Source organism: Grampus griseus (genome assembly GCF_964374135.1).
Source record: "Grampus griseus genome assembly, chromosome: 9".
Classification (NCBI taxonomy): Eukaryota; Metazoa; Chordata; class Mammalia; order Artiodactyla; family Delphinidae; genus Grampus; species Grampus griseus.
In genome coordinates, this window is record NC_139003.1 from 54594358 (window position 1) to 54619059 (window position 24702).

At 39.8% G+C, this 24702-nt stretch overlaps 1 protein-coding gene across 1 annotated transcript in view; it reads left to right on the top strand.

The window, feature by feature from the left end:
• CDK14 (cyclin dependent kinase 14) overlaps window positions 1–24370 on the top strand; it is a 583384-nt gene extending 559014 nt beyond the window's left edge. The window contains exon 15 of the mRNA XM_082661962.1: window positions 20980–24370. The gene's annotated coding sequence lies outside the window, so the exon portion shown is untranslated. The remainder of the gene's footprint in view (window positions 1–20979) is intronic.
• Window positions 24371–24702: the final 332 nt, after the last annotated feature.

Sequence of the window (24702 nt, forward strand, 5' to 3'; positions counted from 1 at the left end):
CACACAGCAAACATTTATAGAGTGCTTGCTGTGACTACAAGTTCCCCCTTGTTCCCCTCCACCCAGAATGGTGACATATAATAAGTCGTCCGAAATGTTGTTTTCATCACGTCATTTCCCTTCTCAGAGATCTGAAGGGACTCTTTATTTCTTTCCACCATAAGTCTAGCCTCTTCTGTTTAGATTTCAAGGCCTTTCACAATCTGACTCCATCCTACTAGAATCTACCCCCAAAGTCCCACTTCTCTACTCAGATCGGATGCTGTCTCCATGTTTCATTTATTCATTTTCTCCATACTGATGTGCTGTATACCTGCTATATATATGCCAGGCACAGCGCTAAGTGCCTAAGAATATGATATGGTTCTTTCTGTGAGAAGCTCCAAAAGTCTAAAGGTGGAAATATGTAACGAAACAACATAATATGATATGATCAAGGTTCCTTCAGGGGTTGTATAGTGCGCTGGTTAAGTTCAAAGAGGAAAGTGCTGATTCCACCTGAGGAATCAGGCTGACAATTTTGTCTAGAGGGACCAGGGAAGTTGTCCAAAGGGAGCCAAGTCAAGACCAGAGGAAGGGAAACCTGAGAGTCAAAAGCTGGTGTGCCTACCTCATACTAAAATCCAGATCTGGGCTTCCCTGGTGGTGCAGTGGTTTAGAGTCCGTCTGCCGATGCAGGGGACACGGGTTTGTGTCCCGGTCCGGGAAGATCCCACATGCCGCGGAGCAGCTGGGCCCGTGAGCCATGGCCGCTGAGCCTGCGCGTCCGGAGCCTGTGCTCCGCAACAGGAGAGGCCACAACAGTGAGAGGCCCGCGTACCACAAAAAACAAACAAACAAACAAAAATATGTATATATAAATGTACAGTGGAGAAAGGACAGCCTATTCAATAAGTGGTGCTGGGAAAACTGGACAGGTACATGTAAAAGTATGAGATTAGATCACTCCCTAACACCATACACAAAAATAAGCTCAAAATGGATTAAAGACCTAAATGTAAGGCCAGAAACTATCAAACTCTTAGAGGAAAACATAGGCAGAACACTCTATGACATAAATCACAGCAAGGTCCTTTTTGACCCACCTCCTAGAGAAATGGAAATAAAAACAAAAGTAAACAAATGGGACCTAATGAAACTTAAAAGCTTTTGCGCAGCAAAGGAAACCATAAAGAAGACCAAAAGACAACCCTCAGAATGGGAGAAAATATTTGCAAATGAAGCAACTGACAAAGGATTAATCCCCAAAATTTATAAGCAGCTCATGCAGCTTAATAACAAAAAAACAAACAACCCAATCCAAAAATGGGCAGAAGACCTAAATAGACATTTCTCCAAAGAAGATATACAGTCTGCCAACAAACACATGAAAGAATGCTCAACATCACTAATCATTAGAGAAATGCAAATCAAAACTACAATGAGATATCATCTCACACCAGTCAGAATGGCCATCATCAAAAACTCTAGAAACAATAAATGCTGGAGAGGGTGTGGAGAAAAGGGAACCCTCTTGCACTGTTGGTGGCAATGTAAATTGATACAGCCACTGTGGAGAACAGTATGGAGGTTCCTTAAAAAGCTACAAATAGAACTACCATATGACCCAGCAATCCCACTACTGGGCATATACCCTGAGAAAACCATAATTCAAAAAGAGTCATGTACCAAAATGTTCATTGCAGCTCTATTTACAATAGCCCAGAGATGGAAGCAACCTAAGTGTCCATCATCGGATGAATGGATAAAGAAGATGTGGCACATATATACAATGGAATATTACTCAGCCATAAAAAGAGACGAAATTGAGCTATTTGTAATGAGGTGGATAGACCTAGAGTCTGTCATACAGAGTGAAGTAAGTCAGAAAGAGAGAGACAAATACCGTATGCTAACACATATATATGGAATTTAAAAAAAAAAATGTCATGAAAAACCTAGGGGTGAAACAGGAATAAAGACACAGACTTACTAGAGAATGGACTTGAGGCTATGGGGAGGGGGAAGGGTAAACTGTGACAAAGCGATAAAGAGGCATGGACATATATACACTACCAAACGTAAGGTAGTTAGCTAGTGGGAAGCAGCCGCGTAGCACAGGGAGATCAGCTCGGTGCTTTGTGACCGCCTGGAGGGGTGGGATAGGGAGGGTGGGATAGGGAGGGTGGGAGGGAGGGAGACGCAAGTGGGAAGAGATATGGGAATATATGTGTATATATAACTGATTCATTTTGTTGTGAAGCTGAAACTAACATACCATTGTAAAGCAATTATACTCCAATAAAGATGTTAAAAAAAAAAAAGGGATATTACAATTCAGGCCAGGGATTGGACAATAAAAAGCCTAAAAAAAAAATAATAAATAAATAAATAAATATATGTATTAAGTCAAAAAAGATATGTATATATAGTTAAGTACTCTGGTAAGCTCTTTGCCACAATTAAGACATCCCTCTCTTTTTCATATTGTAGTCAAAACACATGAGAATCAATAAACAACCACTTCAGCATTAGGTTTACATCCATACTTTAGTGAGGGCAAGTATCACAGGGAGTACGTGGAAATCTCTTAGGACAGATGGTCAGTAACTTCTTCCAAACATATTTCTGAACAAGGTAATGTTCCCTTCCCCATTAATCTGGTAATTTTCTTCCTTTTTACTATGAAGTATTACTTTCATTTGTTGAGGATGGTAATAATTTTCAAATCAGGAAGAGTGAGGGAACCAGTGTCTATTGAGTAATCCCTGAGTGCTGAGACTTATTCTGTGATTCATTGTAATTCTTTTAAAAAAGAAATTTGATTTCCAGTAGTTTAATAAATATTTTTAGGAATATCACTTAAACATTCCTCATGTATTTTAACTCATACCCTTTATTACTGATGAACAAACAGTGAGACAAAATGCAAGTGTTGATCAACCCTCAATGGAATTGAGAGGAAAGAAGTAGTAGAGGGAATATATTGTTTATCCCCTCCCACACTAAGCAATTGGAACCACTATCCAGACGAAACAGAGCCCTCCGTGGTAGTGGAATATCTATCTGGGGATAGAGTTGTAATCAGTTGTCAGTTTCTCCCCTTGGATTCTGAATTCACCAGCTAAGAGCTAGACGCTCAGGACCAAGGTGTAGTGTGTGTGCAGATAGATAAATAGGTAGCTTAGATATGTATAAGATAATCAGATGATAGACAAATAATCATAAGAAACATGCTGCTGTTATGTTTAGAGTAAGATTTTCAAAATCTGTAGTTAAAATTTTAGATAAAAATTACCAAGTCCAAATCTTTTGTCTCAGTGCTCAGTATAAAATATGATTGTAAAAAAAAATAGTCATTGGATGAAGAAGGTAATTCCATTGCCTTATTGTCAACATTATATCATACCTTAAAATCAGATGTGACTGTGGAACAAGTTTATCCACATGTTGTATAATTGTTGATCAATTTAGAAATAAGAAAATAAGAGATTCAAACCTTGTTTCCTTTCTGTAAATAAGAGGATAAAATTAAAGCATTTTAAATTTGAAGGGTTTATCTTTAATTTAGTAATAACCAAATTTTAGTGCCTAAAAGTGTGTACTTATTTGATTTTTTCTTCATACATGTGTCTTATGTGTTTGTAGTTAAAGTGGTTGAGCAACATTTGACATTCGTGATTATTTTCTATTTAGATATCGTAGCTCTCTGTTTCCTCTTTATCATTTCACTTCATTATTAATGCATTGAAAAGATATTACCCCAAAAAATCAAAATAATTCAATTTCGATATAGAATGTGAAGCAGGAAATATACTTTACTTCTTCCTTCCTTTTCTGAACAATTTTCTCTTAAACACAAGTATATTTAGCAAGGCTTTAAACAGTGCTGAGCAAGTTTAGTTTTTCATTGCAGTTGCCAAATACTAACCATCTCACGAACTCACAGTTACGCAGCAGTTATGCATCACATTGTGTGTATGTTCATTATACAAATAGTAAGTTATTTATTCCAATAATTAAATTTCAATAATAAAACTTTCTTATTGGAAAGTATTCAAATAACACAAAGGAATATCTAGTAAAACTTTAAAATTCCCAACCTGCAGAAGATCTTGATCTCCTTCCAGAGGTAGCCACTATTAATAGCTGGTATATTATCTTTCCAGATGCTTTTTGATATACATAACATTTCATGCTTATAATTTCAAAGAATACCATTACTTAAATTTTACTCAGATTCAAATTATGTGAAATTCAAGTTACCCAACCTGAGAGTGATATTCATATGAGAATTCCAATTTTTGCACCAGGTATCTGGCAACTTTCCTATTGCTAGCAGGAAGAAATACAAGCAAAAATAGAATACTGTAAAGCTTGACAGACGTATCCCGTACTACTATTCATTTTTTAATATAAAAGCATGGATTTTCTTGTATGGCTTGTGGTATTCTTCTCTTTACCTTATCAAATTCTGTTCTATTGCTTTTCAGAATTGAGCCTTCTCTCCTGCCCACATCATTTAAGAGTTACTACCGTTACAATACAGTAGAAAGAGTATGGGATTTGGAGTAATAAAATCTGGTACAGGTTCCAGCTTTGCCACTTACTAGCTGTGAGTCCTTAAGTAAATTATGTGTATTCTCTACCCCTCATTTTCCTCATTGGAATAAGGAATGGCAAACCCAACTACCTCACTAGGATTGTTTTGAAGAGTAGAGACTTGTAATCCAAACTAGACATGATAAGCATTGTGTCATTCAGGATGGACTAAGTTTTGCTGTGGCTTAATGTAACAAACGTTTATTTCTTGTTGACACGGTCTGTCCATATGAGTCATGAGAGGCTCTGCTCAGGGATGCAGGGTAACAGAGGCTGCATCTCTATACAGTCTTCCTCAGCCACCTTGACAGGGGGAAGAGACCTGGCAAGAGGAATATTGGCCCTTAAGGCAACCACATGGATATGTACATCTCATTGGTCCGAGCAGGTGGAATGGCCATGCCTAACTTCCAAGGGAGACGTAAAGGGCATTCCACCCAGGATCCAGAAGACAGAGAGCTGGAACTTAGTGAAGAGCACTAATGACCACTAATGTTTGCAAACATTAGAGATAATGTAAAGCATTTCAAGGGAAGGGTGAAAAGTCATTCCTTGTTATTTTCTTTGATCCCAAAGGTATTCAAGAAAGATTTCCAAGGAAGGAAAACAAGTCTGGGGACAAAAATGGGAGCCTTGTGTGGGAGTCAGGCATGGTGGAAAGGAACATAGGGTGAGGAATTCAACAAGAAAAGAAAGTGAGGGAAGGGACAGCATCAAAGTGAAGCAAGCTGGGTCTCATGTGACTAGAGACTGAGCCCCACGCTTCTAGATCTGCAGAGGGTTGCAAACTGCAGCCTAGGTGAACTCTTCCTCAATCCCCTCCATATATCATTAGATGTAGGATGCCTGCCTCACACAGAAGACCTCAAAGCCACTTCACTCCACCTTTGAGCTTAGTTCCTGGTATTGCCTCTACTATCTGGTTTCACTGTTAGCGTTGTGTTCTTGTTTTGGCCTTTGCACAGCTCCTGGGGGCTCTTTATCATGGAAGATCACTACCCAATCCAGGGGTGGCAACACCATGGCCACCAGGCTTCACAAGCCACTGAAACAGTCACAGCAAGGTTTTCTTTCTATCCCCTCAGAACCTCTGAAGAGCATCCTATTTTCTTGGTGCTTTAAAGTAAAGGAAGAAGTCTCCCTTATTGTGTATAAGGAAGGCATGTCAACATAAGTGGAAATAGTTTAGATTTCATTATTCCAAGTCCAGTTTTTCCTAAAATTCCTCTACTTTGGCTTAATTGTAGAAGGGTTACAAATCTATAAGAGGGTTAGGATCCCGTATCTATATGTTTAGAATTTCTCTGGTCAGAATATTCCTTCAAAAATACCACCACCAGGCATCGGACGGTGTGGGTGTGTATTTTCGTGTGTGTGAGTGCACTGAGGGAAGGGTGCACGAGGGAAGAGGAAATGCGGAGCTTCAAAAAAGGAGATGGGGAATGGTCTTGTTGCATTTAATCAGTGGAAAACCGTGGTCAAAAAAATGTGTTGTTTTTTTTTTTGAAACTTAGTCTCTTTATCTTATGCTCAAAGGAATAAATTTTATAAAATTAAGCTGTATAAAAGTAAAATTATGTGGATCAGAGAACTGAAGCAATTCTGTGCAGATTCCCTTGATCACCCAAACCAGCACGCAGATCCGTGGGAGGAGCAAGGTAGAGGGACGGTTAGGTGTGGTTGCTATGGCAACCATGTGCTGATTGGAATAAGACTGAGGAATCGTGATTCATCCCTGGCTCCACATTTTCCTTTTCTCTTCTTAACTGGCCCCTAAAGATTTGCAGTCCTTGGGGTCTCGGTGCTACCAAGGCAGGTCACAGAGAGGCACCGTGCAGCCAGAGGTTGCTGTCCCCTAGCAATGGCAAGGAAGGCACAAGTTATTCATGTGCCTGAGATAAGCAGGGTACAAGTGTAAATAAGGTTTAACCAGAGAGATGAAAGTGAGCAAGAATCATCAGAATGCCAAGCTTCCAGGCCAAGTCCTGGAATGCCACAACTCTGAAATGACAGAACCAAAGTGAGGCCATAGAAGCCAGATCAGCCTGTGAAGTGCAGATATAAAAGACCATGAGTTCGTTTTCTGATGTTAAGAAGAAACACTGGTATTGACAAGAGAGACAAAGGTTTGTCCAGAGGGTTGGAGTGGGATGTACTTTTCCAACACATGTTTCTGAGCTTCAGCTTTCTCATCCATAAGATGAAATGCTGCCTTGAAGGTTGCTGCGGGGACCAGAGGCATAATAAATCCTCCTCAGCTGCTCAAATGAGTTGTCTGTGACCCTTTCTGAGGGGGAAAATATGAGTGGCCATATTAAGAACAATTGCAAAATCTTGGCTGATATTGTTTTTACCTCAATAGGGAAGATGAGAGTTTGGCATCATTGGCAAAGCTGTGAGAAGAGACTCTGAAGGTCATCTCTTTAGATCCCTACTTAGGGATCTAAAGAATGCCCATTTGTGCTTCTCCTGTTGGCTGTTGCCTTCATCAAATAGAGTGGGCTAGGTTCTACCTCTCTTGATGAAACATGATGCATGGACTAGGTGACATTTTTATTTTGTTTTTGTTTGGTTGGTTGTATTCTTGTCATCTAGGGAGGGTGTAGGAAATCACATAAGCCTCTGACCACTCTTAACAGGAGTGTCCATAGTCTGTGTCCCTTGTTCAAAAGGAATTACCTTCAAGGACTTAACTTTCAGGGAAGGTTATTTCCTCTGCAGTATGCTCTAGAATTGTGGCTAGATGATGGAAATGCTGCTTGATGCTTCAGCATTCTGACTCTCCAATCCTGAGGTTCTTGACCTGCGGTCCATGGGTCTATGAATGGAATTCAGAAGATCTGTGAGCCAACTGAAATTGTATGAAAAAAGCTGCCTGTAGTTATATGTGTAGATGGAGTTTTCTGGAGAGGATTCCTTGGCGTTCATCTGGTTCTCAGATTTGGCAGTGACTCGGTTTAAGAATGATCATAATCTGAGTGCTCTGTGTCTGTTCTCTTGTTGGCAGTTGTATTTATCAGTGTTTTGTCCACTGAGGAGTTGGTAAGAGTAGAAAAACAGGACATTAAAGAAATTTTTTTCGTAAGAAAAATCATAATCTCAGATTCTGACTTAAAACTGATCTCTCCATTACATAGCAATGCAACAGTTCCTATGCAGTACCATTAAAAACATTAAATAATGTATGCAAAATGTGTACATTTTACTGTAAGTAAAATTTACCTGAACACCATAAATACATATTGCACTCAAATTAACAATATGTATATTTAGGGGTGAAGTATACTGATATCAGCAACTTACTTTGAAAAGCATCAAAATAATAGGATTGATTAATGGATGAATAGAAGCATAGGCAGATGAATAGCTATGTTACAAAGCAAACACATCAAAATGTTAATTGTAGAATCTTTGTAGCGGGTATATGGGTGTTCGCTGTACAATTCTTTTGTTTTACTGTATACTTGAAAAGTTTAATAAAATGTTGGAAAAATATATAATAATATTTAGAGTGCATACAACTGTATATGATACAGAAGACAGAATAAGGATCGAAAGAAATGAATGGAAGTTGATTTTATAACTTTGATATTTATTGATTCAATTTAGAGGTAATTCTTTAGTACACAGAAGTAAATCTACAAATGTTCAGATTTCAAGTGCAGAGAATTTATGGTCAAGAGGAATTACTGTGATGTATCTGTGTGCTTAGCAAGACAGCCCTCTGAACAGTGACCATGATTGCATATTTTCCCCAGATTTGGTAGGGTTTGCATAGTTTTATTTGGAGCTTGTTCTAACACAAAGCTCTTCTTGCCTTCAATTATTTTCTAGTCTGTTTCTTTGCTTGATTGCACACCATGAATCTTAGTAATTTTCCTCTACCTGTCTGCTTCAGATACATCTTATCTGAATCACCCATCTCTAGTAATGTAGACAGGCTTAACACACTACACCCCAGCGAGTGAAAGAAAGAGGTGCAGTGTTCTTCTTTACATTTTACCAGGCATATATCAGTCTCTAAAAATCAACCTGTTAGAATTTTTCTTAATAAGAGAGTACTAAACGAGGTGAGATTTAACTTTACCATGTTAATCCAGGCATGAGTAGTTTTACATCCTGCTTGGACCAACGTGCTTAATAATTGATCATGAGAACCATATAAACTCTGGCACTAAAACTTGGGAGGTTACTAATTAAAAAACAAAAGAGTTTTTCCATTTTAGCATCGCAGGCCCGGCTCATTGTAGGTGACAGCTCATTCGAGCCACTGAATCCAAGAGTTGCAAAAGGAGCAAAACCAAGCAGCTTATTGGAGCTGATGAGCTGTTTTGTTTTGTTTTCACACTTGTATACTTCATGCAGTATACATTATAGTTAATTATTATGTTTCAAGCAAAACTGGTGATTTTTTTCCCCCCATGACAATGAAGCAACTAAGTCACTAGATCTGTTTTGGGGTTTTCTTCTTTCTTTCTTTCTAATGACCCCCGTGTTCAAAGTCAGATCTTTTGAAAAGGACTTAACAGAGCATCATGTGACGTGATAGGTGCTTAGGGTGCAATTTTAATGCCAACAGACTGGAAAACAAACAGCATAAACCCAGACAAGACATAACTTTGTTCTTTAGCATCTGTGTGAAGAGGAAATCAGATCTTTCTGGGATGTGCTTCCACTCACAGGTGTGGAAGAGAAGATGTCAGTTCCCAACTCACCACATTGTGGGTGGGATTCTGATTTGGGGCAAGGCGACAGGGTATTGCATTGTCTCTCACAGTAAGAGCTCGATTCACTTAACTCCATGCTTTTGTTTCAGTCGTCCACAAACGGACGTTAAAAAAGCGTGAAGCATCCCTTAATCCCATGAGCCTGGTGTGTGCTGGCTCCTGTCACTGCATTCTCCAGCTCTGTTGCCAGTGGAAGTGAGAGATGGACCCCAGGCTTGCAACCACTGTTCTTTGCTCTGCCACCAAACCACTGAGCTGTTGGCACTTTAATCGTTTTATACCAGGAGGAAACCAATTGTGTTGATGTGAATGTCTTATTCATCGGACATTACAGGCTTCACATTTTTAAGGAGCTGAAACTCCAAGTCCCCAGCATGCACCCGCAGTGAATCAAGACAAGAGTGCCGTGATGACGTTTTCGAATTTATTGCAGTTGCTCTTTAAAAGATTTGACAGTATTTTAGAATTCTAAACGCCACAATTTGAAAGCCTGTCTGAGGTTGTGTGCTAATCAAAAACAGTAAATCATGTTTGACTTATAAAGGTCAGCAGAGTAGTAGAACTCAGAGTTAGTGCATATTCTTTTCCTTTTCCTTTTAAATGTGTAGACAAATATAGAGACTCAAGTGAACAGGCAATTTATCAAGGACCTAAGGCATCTTTCTGGTGCATGAAAATGTCCAAATTCTCCCCACGGGCTACGTTTTGAAAATTGCAGTCCTGGGGAAGAAGCTTAGTTTCTGTGTCATCCTGAGTCCAGGACACTCTAGATATTTCTCACGGGCAGAATAAGACCTTTCCACATTAAGTGCTACAAAATCTGGTGCTTTGTGAGCAGTCACAAGACATTCGAAGAACCTGCTGCATTATCTCATTTGATGTCATCCTGAAAAAAACAGCTATTTACCCACACATTTCACAGAGGCAGCTGTGACTTCATCTGTGTGGAAAGCACACAACTGCCCTTGGTTGGGGATTGCCCTGGCGACTCCCCTGCTTAAAAGCCTCGAAGACCTCCTCACTACATGCAGAATAAAGCCCCAAACCCTAAGCAGGGCACGTAAGGCCCTCCACTCCACCAGCCTCCCCTACCCTGTCAGCTTCCCCTGCACTTTGTTTCCTGACCTCCAAATATGTGCCTGCCCCACTGGCCACTCACTGCTTCCCAGAGCCCTAGGCTATTCGAGAATGCCCTCCTTCCTCCTTTCTACACATTGAACTTTTATTTATCTTTCAAAGCCCAGTTCTTCCTCACTGCATTGGTACCTCTAGAATAACACTTCCATTCTCCATTTTGACTTAGAGGTTGCTGTTGTCCTGTGGTCCCCTTCCAAACTCTTGAGGCTCCTGAGGACGGCAGTGGTGCGCTGGTAAATATTTAGCAGCCATCTCTCCAGAAAGAGCAGGAAAGCCCTGATTGGTCAATTGTCTGTATCCCATGGTGTAAATATACCTCCTTCCATTGCCAATTTCAAGGGTGGCTGTGTTTAATAACAGCTTGCAAAATTCTTGAAAATTTTAGCATCGGGCTCTCACAAGCCAGTTCAAACTAGCTTCAGACCACCACTGAGAGGGACCTTGCTTTAACAGTCTTTGGAATAGTCTCCTTTTCCCTGCTAAATGCTGTGCTTTCCTTAAAAAAGAGATGTTCAGTGTTTTTCTGGATTGAAATAGGCAAGCCAGCTGATAGTTTGGCTCTGCCACAGCTCATTGAGTGGGGTGTCATTTGCAGAGAGATTCGGGGGATATTTGCACCTCTTGTCATTTGAGAGTGGTGGCCTTAGCCGTCTCCCTCATGCCACGGTGCGCAGGCACGTGTGAATTTAAACAGATGGATTTATTGGAAGTGCAACTGAGAACTGCAGTGAGGAGCAAGTTGATGGTCTTGAATCCAGCAGCCTCATTAGAATAGAATGTGATCCACCATGGCGTCAATAAAACACTTACAGAGGAAAGCCTAAGACACAGATTTGGGAAGATCAGTGACAAATTCTTTGAGGGAGGAGAGAATGCTATAGGCTCAGATCTCAACATCATTTCAACAAATCTTTTGTCATTTTATTTATTTTAAATATTTATCTATTTATTTATTTTTGGCTGCATTGGGTCTTCGTTGCTGCGCACGGGCTTTCTCTAGTTGGGGCAAGCGGGGGCTACTCTTCGTTGTGGTGCACGGGCTTCTCATTGCGGTGGCTTCTCTTGTGGAGCACGGGCTCTAGGCGCATGGGCTTCAGTAGTTGTGGCATACGGGCTCAGTAGTTGTAGCTCGCGGGCTCTAGAGCGCAGGCTCAGTAGCTGTTGCGCATGGGCTTAGTTGCTCCACGGCATATGGGATCTTCCCAGCCCAGGGCTCGAACCCGTGTCCCCTGCACTGGAAGGCAGATTCTTAACCACTGCGCCACCAGGGAAGCCCTCTTTTGCCGTTCCTGATGTGAGCCTTTGTCTTACTTTTGTGACTCACAATTTGAGATTGGAACGTCAACATATTTTAGTTCATGTAGTAAAGTGCCAAGCTCTGTTTTTATAATCAACTTGGAAATAACAGCATATCGACCCTGTTGTTCCTGTAAGGGTGACCAACTCCTTTTGGTTTACCCAAGTTTTAAAATTGAAAGTCCCACACCCTGGAAACCCCCTCAGTCAAACTGGGACAGTTGGCCAACCCAGTTGCTGTAAAGGTGTGGTTCCTGTACTGAATGCTATGGGTACTTACACTTGGAATATACCTCGCACAGCTGCTATGCCAGGAGACATTGAACCAGTGACTGAAAGGATCATAACTTCTTTAAAAGCCCAGTTTATAAAATCTGTTCTCCTCTTAAGGTTATGGTCCTGTCTTTCAGGCACATTATTTATTTATTTTATTTTATTTTTTTGGCCACACCTCTCAGCATGCGGGATCTTACTTCCCCAACCAGGGATCGAACCCACGCCCTCTGCAGTGGAAGAGCGGATTCTTAACCACTGGACCTCCAGGGAAGACCCCAGGCACATTCTTTAAATGAGAGGGTAGGGCTTCCCTGGTGGCCCCTGGTGGCACAGTGGTTGAGAGTCCGCCTGCCGATGCAGGGGACACAGGTTTGTGCCCCGGTCCGGGAAGATCCCACCTGCCGCGGAGCCATGGCCGCTGAGCCTGCGCGTCTGGAGCCTGTGCTCCGCAACGGAGAGGCCACAGTGGTGAGAGGCCCGTGTACCGCAAGAAAAAAAAAAATGAGAGGGTAAATGAAATGTACTTGGGATAGGAGAAAATGCTACATGTGCACAAAAGGTTGCTATTTATTTCTCATAATGATACGTGTTCCATAACTATCCCATATTTTCGTACTTATCTTGGGTATAAGAGAAATATAGCAACTTGCTATGATGGGATAACCAGTATCAAAATACTTTAAATAGCCTATTAGGATTTTGTGGGGAGTACATTTCAGATAACTTTACACGCAGATAAGAGTCTTAACTTCCATGAATCAGCCCTCAGTGATTTGTTGTTCATTGGCACTGTTCATATTGTGAAGCTGCTGCACGGGAAAGAGTTGGTGGGGAGCTTAGCTGGGTGTCCAATGTCTTGAATCCCTCAGCATGACCTTGTTGGACCTTCCTCGCTGTCAGCAGACATTTCCTGGTAGAAACGATGTGCTATGGTAGTGTCCACAATGTGTCATTTTGTGACAGTGTTAAATTGTGCCCCATAAGAATCAGTGTTTCTGCTATAATATGACATATGTGTTCCTACATGTGTTTGGCAAACTACCACAGTAAAAATAGTAGTTTATGGGAAGAAATAGAGTAAGGGGCAGACCACTCAAATTGTATTCAACATACTATTTTAGTATGTTTGAGCTGCTCTAACAGAATACCGTAGACGGGGTGACTTATAAACAATAGAAATTTATTTCTCACAGTTCTTGAGGCTTGGAAGTCCAAGACCAAGGCACCAGGAGATCTAGTGCCTGGTGAGGACCCTCTTCCTCTTCTTGCTGTGTCCTCAACATGAAAGAAGGAGCAAGAGACCTCTCTGGGGTCTCTTATATAAGGGCACTAATCCCATTCACATGGGCTCCACCCTTATGAACTAATCTTCTCCCAAAGGTTCCACCTCAGAATACCATCACATTAGGTTTAGTTTTCAACGTATGAATTTGAGGGGGGACATAAACATTCAGTCTGTAGCACATGGCACCCACAAGAGCAGGAAAAACACTAGTAAAAATACTAGCACAGTTTACAGGTGAAATAAGTTTGGTGGAAGGGTTGAGGCTACCGAATTTTGGCTGAAACAGCAAAATGTGCAGAGCTCTAGGAGAACCTTACAATAAACAATTCCAAGACAGAGCATCATGTGGCCGAACTAAGCCAAGATGAAATATGTGAGGTAAGTGGGCAGCATGTACAGTACTGCAGACCCCTTCAGCTTGCACACGACTGTGCTTATGTCTCATGCACATGGCTGCTGTGACTTAGTGGCTCAAAACTAACATTAGCATGAATTCTCTCATGTGAACCAACACGACTTCTGGTTTATGCTGACGCTGTTCTCTGTTTACCAATCATATGTGATCTAGTTTTCACTACAGAAAGTCATCTTAGCTTTGCAAATTTCTGCTGAATCTTAGCTTTGCAAATGTCTGTCTCATGGTTCATGAGACAGATTAAAGTTGTAGATGATCATATGTATTGAATTCAAAACCCTTAGCATGAAATTTTCTTGCGCTTCAACACTTTGGACAGTAATAGTAGACAATTTTTAATTTGAAAGAAAAAAATCCACCCAAAATGAAGTCACATCTGCTCTCAGATCTTTTAATTAAAGTCAGACATGAACCCTCCTGTTTCTCTGACTGCTAAATACTTAGAAGTGGTTTTATGAGATTTGTGTGTGTGTGTTTTAAGTTGTAAAAAATGCACACACTGCTGAGTTACATGACTTTGGTTTATTTAAATATAGTTTAGTAGGACTGTAATATATAAGGAAGGTGAAAGAGCAGAATTCTATTTAATTAACTTATACCCACTTGGGAACCAGTCAATTATAAAGGTATGCTGAGCAAATAAAGCTTCACATAAGAAATCCTTGAAAAAAATAAGCCACTTTGGTGAAGGCTTTCCTATTCTTAACTTTGTCATTAAAATTATTTCTATGAGCTATTTCAAACCTTAGATTATATGTGTGTATATGATATGTGTGATTTTTATATATTATGTATGATTATATATAAATGATTATATGTGTGATTGAATATATATACACATATGATTTTTTAAAAGATTAAAATATGTCTTGGTGGCTCTTAGAAGACCTAGATCAGTACTTTCCCTGCACACTTTTGGCCTTTATTGAGATAGGACATACTCCCAGGCTTGCCATCCTTTAATCTACATATGGATTAAAATATGACCAGTGTTTTATATTTACATAAATCTGATTTAATAAACAGTCATACCATTAAAATAGAGGATTCTTTTCAATCACAGCTAATTATACATCATATAATGCCTGGTCTTTAACGAGGATTTCAATAAATGTTTGTTGATAACGATGATTATTAAAATGATATGTTAAGTTGGTCTCCTTGTATAAGAAATGCTTTGTTTTGAAATGTTAGACTTAAAGCTTTGCCTAAAAATTTTTAATTATGATCACCACTTTGGCAAGAAGCTTAAAATGTGCAGAGTCGCTGCAATTAGTGCATTGTGCACCCATATGGATGTTACCAAACAGCTTTCAATTTAAAGGATTTGGGCTATTTGAGTGATGGACCTTCTGTTAAGCTTAAAACAAAGCCCGACTATTTCTGCATTCATTTTAATTAATATTCTCTTGCTGGTCTCAAAGTATTCTCTTCTGGGGGGGAGAAGCATGATTATCATAAATCAGAAATAAGTAACAGAAGTAGGTTTAACTAATTTTCTACTTCGTTCTGTTTCATCCCATTTCTCCCCACCCCCCGAGGAGCTTCAATGCAATGTCAGAACAACTGGAAAACACTGATTTCAGATGTTCTCAAAGAAAACCTTTATTTCTAGCCAAATCATAACATAATTAAACTCACAGAAAAATGAAGAAATAAAGCCGTCCCCAGATTTTTGAAAATCATTATGAAGTTTAAAACGTATCATTTTCAGTCCAACATTCATGTCAAATCTACAGTATAAAATTTGATTATATATACAAATGAGTATATGTGAGTATATGTGTCATATATGTATATATTTGTATATATACATGATATTTTTACTTCAGAGAGGTTTGTAGTTGCCTAGGTGCTTGGGGTTTAGCAATCTTATATGTGGACTTAATTTTCTACAGTAGCAAATTCTGCCTGAATATTGATTAGTATTTTAAGCAAACTCAAACTCACACAGTCTGGTAGTTCTTTTTTCCTGGATACTTTTAAGTGAAGTCTTATTAATATGATACTTGGGGAAAAGAAGCTTTCTGGACTTTTTCTTTCACCAACTCAGAATAAATTCTGTAAACGGTTATGTGTGTTAGTTAAGGCCCTGATTTTTAAACTATTTTCAAACATCTCCCCTGCAACCACTCTTTATACACCTTCAGAAAGACAGTCACTCCAGTGGCCACTGGAATCCTGACTACCTGAACACCCAATTTAGGACAACAATGAATGCTGATTTCAAAAGTAGACAGCTAAAATGAGCAGAATCTTCACCGAATTCTTAAGAATAAGATAAACATGAAGATTACAAAGCAGAATTGTAATTTACCAGAACACATGGGTAAAATAATTCATCCAATATGGGAGTGGAAAGGCATAAAATCATTAAGTCCACTCTAAAACACACCATAGCAGCAGGTCCTATTTTTTTTTCCTTTTCCAGCATTAAGGAAATTCATTCCCCCTAGCCACTAGATTTGGCACAGAGATACTCTAGTTTTTCCATATTGTCTGGATTTTTCATTTTTATTTCCTTTTTTTTTAAAGCATGTGATTAATTATACACCTGTCTTTAAATTCCTCCTTATATACCAGTCTTTTGGGTTCCACATTTGAAAAGAAGGAAATGTGGAGTTAATTTTATTCTAGGTTAGAAACAGATAAAAGCTAAAGGTGGTCAAATAATATACATTGTTTTTCTTGAAGAGAGGTTAACTATTTTATAATTCTATACTGTCTTTGCTACTGGGCGGTAGCTTTATTTACATCAAATTGCTTCCCTTTCTGTTAGGTTTACACAGAAGTCCCTCAAACAGAAATGAGCGGATTACCCAACACTACCCTATGTGTAGCTTCACATACATCCTGGTGAATATCCTGTTCACAATCTAGGCCATGAAAGAAAACCTACAGTTGTTTTAATTTGGAAGCAAAATAATCACTTCTCTCCAGTGAGGCTTAGAGAGAGAGAAAAAGGGGGGGGGGGCAGAGTCTTCCTGTAGAAAAAAGAATACTTTGTGGAGGGGCAGTGCTGCAGCAGGGTTAAAAAAGTAAAGAGTAAAACAAACACAAAACCTGAGAGTGGGTAAGTAGGCCAGCAGAAGAGAGACCATCTGATTACATGGAAGCACCCTGAGCTGGGGTACTGGGCTGTGTTGTCCCACTGGCGTGTAAACTGCGTGTGTTTGTGTATGTGTAAGGGTGTGTGTGTGTATGTGTACACATAGAGATTTAACAGGGAGCACAGAGGGAATTAGAAAGAGCCTGGCCCATTTTTAATTTGGGTCTGTTTGCTTGCATTTAGCACTTAAGGGCTTCTACATTCAGTTTGCTCAAAAGAGTGATGAAGCACTCCTTGCTTATGCCTCAAATCAGAAATGCATGAAGTGCAGCTGCAGAGATAATACATTTTCCCCAAAGGCTTTGGCTGAGCAAATTAGGTGTCAATGGGGTGCCTGCGCAGGCAGTACTCTCTCTAATTAGTCTCTTGAGCCTAGTTGGTGGCGGGTATGGGATGATCTAATCAATTGGTCTGTGTCTGATGGTTCGTGTAAAAATCCTACCAGGCAGACTCTCTCCCACAGGTCACCCACCTGCACAGCAGGGCTGCTCATTTTCATTTTTCATCTCCTCCATCACATGATGCTGACAGTTGGTTTTAAGAAAATTGAATCCAAAAAATATCTAGTTCATAGGGCACATGGGTCAGAACAAAGTTGCATTATGGGTACTAGCAATCCAATTAATTAATATTTATAGCTGAGAAGCTCTATGTAGATATTTCTGAATAAGGATTTTATCAATAAAAATCCAATTTCTTCTTTAAAACATTCATTTCTAGAGAAAGAACAGTGTAAAAACAGAAAGCAAGATATAAATGGCATCCATTAATCTTATGGTTTATATACCTAGGAGTTGACGTGCACATAGTTTATAATTTATATTCAGTTTCATTTGTATTGTGTGTGTGGTGCATTTTAATAATCAATTAAATGTAAGGAAGGATTTTGCTATTACACTTTGCTTCCCTATGAATGTTGTGTGCCCTCTCCTTCCACCTATATCCCCACCTGTTAAATGCATGATTACATTTAGATTTTAAAGAATTTTTCTAGCAGTAAACTCACCTACCTCATATGCAGTCCTTGAAAACTGAAACAGATGCTGATGCCACCCAAGGAGGAAGAAAGGACATCCCATGCTGCCGGTGAACAATATTAGGCAGGGTAGTGGGCACAGTTTGGGCTCAGCTGCTCACAGAGATGGGAAAGGGTCTAGCTCTCACCGGCATCTCCCTTCTTTTCGTATTATTGGCTCCTTTCATTAAATGTCTGAACCTAAACCTAAGTAATAGACATCTCATAATCACTCTGTTCACATTTTATTATCCAATTACTGTTATTTTGTATTATCCTTTATTATCCAACTCTGCTTATGCCCTGGGTTAGGTACATGATTCTCCTAGAGATTACACCCAAAGAATCAGCGCAAAGGCAAGGACAAACACCAGGAATGACTAAAAGAAAGTCTTAAATCAACCCAATAGGAAAGTAACATGCTATGGTGATGGTGCGCACATATGGTTACATAAAATCAGATATATAGAAAATCAAATCAGTTTTTTCAAATAGAATGTCATGGAGTTAAAAAAAAAAATGTTTGACCTACAGGAAGGTGTTAATACCCACCTTTCTCAGCCTGTAGTGTATCTGTGGATGGCCACCTCTGTTCCCAGCACTGTGCTCTTTCAGCAAGAGCATAGGCACAGCATTTGCCCTTGGTCACCATGCCAGGAGGGAATAACATCTGAGAACATACTCCACTCCCAAGTTCTCAGATTCTACCTTTCCCCTTCCTGTTCATTCCACAACTGTCTACTGACTACCTGAGCTAGGTCTGGGCTATGCTCTAGGGACACAATGGCGAACAAAACCAAGATTAATCAAGAATATAATCACCTGCCACCCTACATGCTCCCTCACAGCAAACGCCCTCAGACCACAGGGACTACATGAAGTCTGTAGTTCAGAAAGGTCAGGCTTGGGTGCCAGGTCTGCATCCTACTGATTAAAGTGGTGGAGTGGAGGAGAGCCAGGCAATGACTAGTTCATTCGGGCGTGGCTGTAGGAACTCTGTGTCTAGGCAAGCAGATGTCAGGACAAACCCTGACTCCTGTTTGGCCAGGGTGGGCAGGCTTCCTGGAAAAGCTGGCATCTCTTAGAAGAAAACAATAGGGGAAAATCTTCATAACTTTGTGACACAAAACCCACAAGAAACAAAAGAAAAATATGGATAAATTGGACGTCATCAAAATTAAAATTATGCATCAAAGGACACTATCAATACGGTGAAAAGGCAGCCCACAGAATGGGAGTAAATATTTGCAAATCAAGGGATTAATATCCAAAATATATTTTAAAAAAAAACTCCTACAACTCAACAACAGACAATCCAATTTAAAACTGGGCGAAGGACTTGGATAGGTATTTCTTCGAGTAAATATACAAATGGCCAACAAGCTCAAACATCACTAATTATTAGGAGAATGTGAATCAAAATCACAGTGCCATACCAGTTCATACCCACTAGGCTATCTATGATCAAGAAAAAACAAAAACAAAAAAACAGAAAATAACAAACGTTTGCAAAGGTGTAGAGAAATTAGAACATTTGTATATTGCTGGGGGGATTATAAAATGGTGCAGCCACTGTGGAAAATGGATTGCCAGTTCCTCAGAAAATTAAACAGAATCACCATATGACCCAGCAATTCCACTACCAAGTGTTACCCAAAAGAATTGAAAACAGGTACTCAGACAAATATTTGTACATTAATGTTCATAGCAGCACTATTCACAATAGCCAAAAGGTGAAAATAACCCAAATATACATCAACTCATGAATGGATATTTCATACACAGAGACAAGAAAGCAGATTCACTGTTGCCAAGGAGCCTGGAGCAAGAGAAGAATGAGAATGAAGCATATAAGATATGTAAATAAAGAATATAAGGTCTCCTTTGGGGATGACAGAAATGTTTTGGAATTAGACAGAAGTGATGGTTGCACAACACTGTGAATGCACTAAATGCCAGTTAATTATATGCTTTAAAATGGTTAATTTTATATGAATTTAGCCTCAATTTTTTAAAAAAGGGTGGAAGGTTAACCTTCCAAAAATCATCATAGTAAGTGGGGGAAATGAGTTAAGAGGGTGGAGAGGATGCTGTTTTAATGGTTCTTAACTGTAAGATTGGAACTTGTTGCTCCCTTGGTCAAGGTAGTGCCATTCAGGGGTGATGTGCTTGGTACCCTAGCCTGCAAGGGCAGCAGTAGGGCAACTGCACTGCAAAGTCTTGACAAAAGACCACTGTTCCCTGTCTGCCAGAGAAGATGCCTGTGTGGCAGTGTGGAAGGGGACAAGCAGGCCTGACCAGGCCTCAGTGACCTCAAGCTTCTAAACTGAGATAATGAGTTGGTTCTGGGATTCAGTGGAGCTGATGGATCGAATCTCTGGGCTGTGCGACTTGACCCTGACAGTGTTTCTTTTCACCCTTCCTGGCAAGACATTATTTTCCCATCCTAGAAACTCAATGAAAATGCTTAAGGGCCAAAAAAGAAACGGAGAGAGAAGCAGAGTGAACATTCCTTCTTTCTTCTTGAACCGTTCACATGGAAGTAGTTACCGAATTTAAGCAGGCATCATCGGAAATGCAGTTGTATGCAGGATGTTGGGAAGAGGTTGGCAATTCAGGTCACGCGGGCCAATTTTCATTCTGCTGAAACTAGGTCTGATAATCGGCACTGTGGAATGATATACAGCTGGATTTTTTTAAAAACATGTATGTGATCCGTTTTTCTATTTCATGTTCATAAAAATGAACACGATACATCCTTTTAATGGTCTGTATGATGCTACAGGCATTTAATTAAGACCAGTATTAGTGCTAATGATTTGGGGAAGGAAATTTGCTGAATTTTTCTCTAAATAATCCAAGAGGAGGTTAGACCATTTAAATTCATGGAGTTAAATTATTTTAACAGTAGAAAATGCAATCAGAGCATTTGTTTATCGTATTATAAGGACTGTTTTGGTTAAGGAGACTGCTCTGCTTCCAACATGTGTGCTCGAGGCCACTGTGGAAAGAATGGATAGGCTCACTTTGGCCTGACCAATTCTGATGTCTCATGTAATTTAGGAAAAATGAATGATGTAAGGTTTTTCTGGTTGTTTTGTTTTTAACATATAACAATTTTCTCTTTTCCTCCTTCAGGATTAAGTTGTCATCTTTCTGGGAAGGAAAAAAAACCATTAATGAAGTGGCCAATAATACGAAGGGAATCACGGATCAGTCTCCTTTCACTCCCTGTGGTGGATTTCACTTACAAGAAAATTGAAGCTGGCAAGACCTGTTTTCTCTGAAATTTATTTAAAACCTTGCACGCATTTGGATACCTTGTGATTTCCAAGAACTATGTGAAGATTAAGTTTTGCTTACTGATACATGGCATGTATTCTTCTCAGTCTTTTGTGTTTGATTTTTTTTGATTTCCCTCTGCACCACGGCGTCTCTGTAAAGGTTTTTATGCTTTCACCAGCCATGTCTTAAATATATTAAGACAACACACTCAGTGTTCACACTTCTTCAGTAATGTCTGTACTTGAAAGCCACATAGTGGCATAAAACAATGTGTGTTTTCTTTGAGAGCAATGCACATTTTGCAACCACCAGGAAGGAAAACTATAGCTAAAAAAACACCCATGTTCTCTGACTGACTTGACACCTTGGTCCCTGGCCATGGGACCCCACTTGTCTCTTTAAGGACATTGGCAAATGTGTGTTTTTGTTCTGTTTTTTTTCCTTGGAAATAACTGCACACTTATATAGGATATCAGAATCTGCTTAGCATTTTCAAGCCACATAGCATGACTGTTCTCCGAGCAGGTTGGAAGTGAAGAAACAAGTATGAAGCATTAAGAACAAAGACAGGGATAAATCACTTTCTTTTGAACCTCTAGAAATTGAGGTAGCTTTTTAAATGCTTTCTGGGTCTTGTCAACATCTTATTTTTTTCCATCCACTTTGTTACGCTTTGTGAGTATTTTCTAAATGGGGAAAAGAGTGAGGAACAGAATGTTTGTTTAAAGCACGGGTGCAAAAGAATTGTATCTGCTAGATGAGCCCTGAATGCTGTCTTTACTAGTCAACATTTAAAAAGCAAATTACAGAGCTATCCAGAGTTTGAAATTTGCTCATTTACACCAAAACACCTTTGAACTACATTTTTCTAAACATTCCAGGCTAATTGGAAGGCATCATTGGGTACCCTAACTTTAAGCAGTCTCCAGGAATAACTGTTCGGATGCAGGTTTTAGAAACAAGGCAGGAGTCTTGCTTTAAAGATGGAAAAGGGAAAAAGGAAAGGCCCGGCTTCCCTTGTTTAGGAGAGACCTTGGAGGATGAAGGCGAGTATGTGACGTGGAGGGGAAGGTGGATTGGGCATGCGCGTGCTTTGATCCAGAGGGAGAGCTGCCTGGCGCAGGCCTGTTCCCGGTGGGGCAGGCCTCACTGCAGACCCCAAATAACACTGGGGCAGCTAGGAAACTTCATCTCGAGCATGAAACCTAGCTCCTGAGGACACCAGTTCTTATGGAAATACCTTCGTGTACATTGTTTTACATTTCCTAGTAGAGAGGAGGAGAGGCTGAGAACTTGAAACGTGTCGCACTTTCTAGGATCAAGAGTAGGAATTATGAGCCAGTTTGACAAAAACTTTCCCTGAGAGTCAGGTGAAGGAAAAGCTTTTCTATAGTCACCCAGTATACCTAGGAAATTGGACCCAGAATTTCTAAACATTAAAACAGTACTTCCCCTGGAGTGGGGTGTGAGTATAGATGTCAGGTCACAATCCATCTTGTCCAAAGTAGTATTCATTGTAAGCTTCTAAGTGCTAAGCGAGGAATTATTTACTGATTGATTTTAAAGAGTGGAAAAGTTATCCAAGGCCAGAATGCTTACTGTTCACTACCTAGAAATACTTCCCATTCTCCTTTCATACATTCCAACTCTTTGGCAGTCTTTAGAGGTATTTTGATTTAACATGTATTTACATTAGGATTTCTTAAAGTAAATGTGGAGAGAAAACTTTACGTGCAATCAAAAAACGGCCTTTCCTGTGATTTATTTTGAATTATTCATTTGGGGGAGAGGCATAACTTTTGTACTTAATGAAGTTTAAACCAAGGGCTGATGATGATTCAGTCTTGCTATGTAATAAGCTTTCTAACTTGAAATTTTGAAAATATTTAATGTTTAAAGACTTCAATTAGAAATGTTAGAGTTATTCAGAGATATATGCCCCTGTCATTGGCAGCTTCTCTTGGGAAATGAAACGTAATACTTCTCAGTGGGGGGGGAGGGGGGAATCTGTTTTATTACAGAGACATATGTCTCAGAAGGGTCTCATTTAGGAGGTTTTAGGTTCCCCATGCTTGCCATTGGTGCAGAACATCAAAGTTTACTTTGTCTCTCTCTTTCCTCTCCCATTTGCGAACACCTTCTTCTTTTTTCTTCCCTCCTCTCGCTGAGGACAGCCATGAAAATCACTACAGACTGTGTTCATGAACAGATTTACTATTCTATTGAGAAAGCACTGGAATGTTTTGTGAGATTATTTTTATATGAAGGAGTAGCTTGAATTCAAACAGCTGGAATAGTTAGAACAGGTTAGCATGGTAGCTGTATCCGTGTGACGTCACTGCACACACAGTATTTTGAAACGCAACTTGGGACTTCATGTCCATTTTCTTAAAGGAAGAGTTCGGTTGACTTAAAAATAAATACAAGATACATAGGACATGAAAAAAAAATGTTTGCAGTGCTCAGATAAAAAAAACGGGGGCATAAGGCGGGAGTGGCTGTCCGTCCCCTGACACAAGGATGAGAAGCTATTTCTACCTCCCAAGGGTGACGAGAAGAGTTTCCAGAGGAGCCTCCAGGCTTGTGGAGAAAGCAAGGTCTCTTGGTATCCTTTCCTCAGTGTGTACATGATAGCCAGTGTAATCAATACCCTAGGTAACGCGTCTATACAAGATAATCATCTGTGAATATTACTGGTTTTGTAATCTTTGTTATATAAGAGGATGTTTAGGCTGTACATACTGGGGTAGATTATTGCCTGCCCCTATACATAGGAATATGCTGCATAATTGCATATAACTCCCATCTCCCTTACCAGCTTGTAGGCAGAGGAAACCATATAAGTTACTGCCTTGCAATTTTCTCATACACCAAAAACCAAACCAAACAAAATTCAAATAAAATAAGCAATCTCCTATTCTCATTCCCTTCCTACAGCAGCATATTTTAGAGGCACATACAAAATCTACATTCTCTCTAGTTGGGAGTGGATTTAAAAAAATTTTCTTTTATCTTTTTTTTGTATGATACACTGAGATGTGTACTTTCTAACAGGGGGTTGGTACCTAAGAAATGAGCTAGCATTATTCAGAAAATTATTATACTTCAAAATGACACATAGTAAGGAGAATGGAATAATACATGTTACATATTTGTTACCAATTGTAATTTGTCTGTATTATGAAAGACGTAATGGTTTGTCAGCTGTCACTGTCGTTTTCTTGTAACATGATATGGAATAAAGTATAGCAGAATCTCTGTACATTTTCTTGTTACATCTTCTTGGTGGGTACCAAATAACACCATATACTCCATCAAAGAAACACTGTCTTAAAAACTCTTAGACACAACCATTCTTAAAGAATGCAAACAAGAGGGGCTTACCTGGTGGCACAGTGGTTGAGAGTCCGCCTGCCGATGCAGGGGACACGGGTTCGTGCCCTGGTCCGGGAAGATCCCACATGCCGCGGAGCGGCTGGGCCCGTGAGCCGTGGCCGCTGAGCCTGCGCGTATACCGCAAAAAAAAAAAAAAAAAAAAGGAATGCAAACGAGACGAAACACACAATGCTCTTGGAT